A 2660-nucleotide genomic window follows, 5' to 3' on the forward strand; every position below is an offset into this window, starting at 1 on the left:
CTTGAACATAAATCAGCGCGATGAGAACTACTGATAATGAAAGAAAGCATCTTTGCAAAAGCATGAAAAGCTTGGAAGTACTGACATTACTTTTAGTTTGATTCCGAAAAAGTGACAAAACATTAGCGTCCACTGTGCACTCTGCATGGAAAGAAAACAGCAAAAAAGCAAAACATGATCACATACATAAAGGGCCTGGCATTCAGAGGATGGTCCGCTTATCCAGCCTCACCTCTGGTGCTGGTGTCCACCTCTTAATTTTAAATACATCTAGACATTGAGGGTTCTCGGGAGTGGCCATTCAAAAGGGATAAAGCAGGAGAGAATTTTCAGCATCCTGACAGCCTGATGGATGAAGTTGTCTCTCTGTCTGCTGGTTCTAGCCCGGAGGCTCTTCAGTCTGTGAAGGGACTAGAGTTGTTGTTGTGCTTTACTGACCAGTGATGCCGTGTTCTTTGACCAGGAGAGATCTTCTGAGATGTGCACACCCAGGAAGTTGGTGCTGCTTACCCTCTCCAAAGCAGCACCATTAATGGTTAGTGGGGTGTGCAGAGTGTAAACTCTCCTGAAGTCTATGATGATCTCCTTAGTCTTCTCCACATCCAGGGAAAGGTTGTTGTCCCTGCACCACTCAGCCACCACATTTAAAAGACATTAAGTGTCGCCCAAAGCGCTGAACAGAGGGATAATATAATCAGATGAAAAAAGAATTAAAATAGATAAGATAAAAAAACATTGTAAAAATTTATGTGAGACATCCATATACACACACACACGCAGAGGCAGACTCTTATATAAACTTGTTTGTAGAAATATATATGTACATGCACATACATATACAAAAGTGTACACATTCACACACAAGCACACATACGTGAACTTAAAGTATATGTATACGTATACACATGCATATATCATCCAATGAGATAAAACACTGGAATAGCTAAAACTGAATAAAAGTGGTACAGAGATACAAAAGCCTTTGAAAATATGTAGGTCTTCAAATTTGTTTTGCAGATTTCCAAATAGGAAGAGGACTTTATAAAAGAGGGAAGACTGTTCCAGAGTCTCGGAGCGGCATTGGAGAAAGCCCTGTCACCTCTAGATTTTAACTGGGAGCGTGCAACCAATAAAAGCATCTGACTGGAGGAACACAGAGTTATAGTGGGTAGGTGCAGGCTAAGGAGATCTGAAATGTAACCAGGAGCCAAGCCATGGAGCCATGGAGAGTATCGGAGTAATATTCTCTCTCTTTCTGGTCCCCGTCAGGATCCTCGCGGCTGCATTTTGAATGAGTTGCAAGCGGGACAGGCCTCAGTGACAGATGCCTAAATAGAGAGAGTTACAGTAGCCAAGACTATGATATGAAGGCATGGATAACTGTTTCCAGGTCTTTAGATGACATTTTTGAGTTTAGCAATGCTCCTGAGTTGGAAAAAAACTGCAATGAACAACTGTTGTTGCTGATGTGACCTACCACAGTTGAGTCATTGGCAAATTTGCGGTCTTCCTGTCAGGAAATCCAGCAGCCAGTACGGGTGGGCAGCAACACCTCCAGCATAAGAACACTGAATACGGGGACTCCCCTAGGATGTGTGCATAAAGTGAGGTGCTGATCCCCACCAGATCCAGTTTGTGAATGAGTTGGTGGGGAATGATCGTGTCGAATGCTGAACTGAAGTCTATGAACAGCATTCTAACATATGAGTCTCTTGTGTCCCGATGTGTGAGGGCTGAGTGAAGGGCAGTTGAAAATTGCAATCACTGGAAATTAAAATGGTCCTGTAGTCCTGCCTTTTCATCTCTCTGATGTCACGTGACAGGTTTGCCCTTGCTATTTTTAGGCTCACCTCATCCCTGACTCTGTAGGTCACATTTCTCACCCTCAGAAGCCTGTAGACCTCACCTGTGAGCCATGGTTTCTGGTTGGCCCAGACAGTGATAGTCTTGGTCGCTGTGACATCATCAATACACTTTGAGATATAGGCAATGACAGTTTCTGTATATTCCTGCAGGTCGAAGGAATATAAGGAGCTAAGCTAATAGCTATGTTAAGCTAGCAAATCCTTAAAGACAAAACGAATGAATACCGTGAATATAATAGGCAGGTACTTCTGATTAAGCACATGTGGGTTACACATGATAAGTCGCTATGTGCAACTTGTATAGATAAATAACTGAGTGTGAATTGACATCTGTGAGGGTTTATTTGGGCTTTTACTGACAGTTTCAATCAGTTTCTGTCTCTGCTGGTTTCTAGTGGTTCTGATGCCCACACTTTGGGTTAAAGTGGCTCAAACTAATTCCCAGATATATGCCTGTGTTTAGAGCACAATGTGCTTCCTACAGCTCCTTTCTATTTCAGGTCGTCCTCTCTCCTGTGGGATGCTGTTAGAAAGACAGAGGATGGAGAGATGAATAAAAGAAAGGATAGGTGGACTGATTAATGGATGGAGGCTCTATAAACATGTAAATCTGACCTTACAGTGTTTCAAAGCTGCAGCAGAGGCTGAAAGAAGCAGTGCTGCTTTAAAAAGCCTCTTCAGCCCTTCAGCCAAGTCTCCATTTACAAAGAAAGACATTTTCAGACAGAAGAACCTTTGATAGCCAAATACCACACACACACACACACACACACACACACGCACACGCACACACAC

This window comes from Pundamilia nyererei, unplaced genomic scaffold (genome assembly GCF_000239375.1).
Source record: "Pundamilia nyererei isolate P.nyererei 1_Seehausen unplaced genomic scaffold, PunNye1.0 scaffold00148, whole genome shotgun sequence".
Lineage (NCBI taxonomy): Eukaryota > Metazoa > Chordata > Actinopteri > Cichliformes > Cichlidae > Pundamilia > Pundamilia nyererei.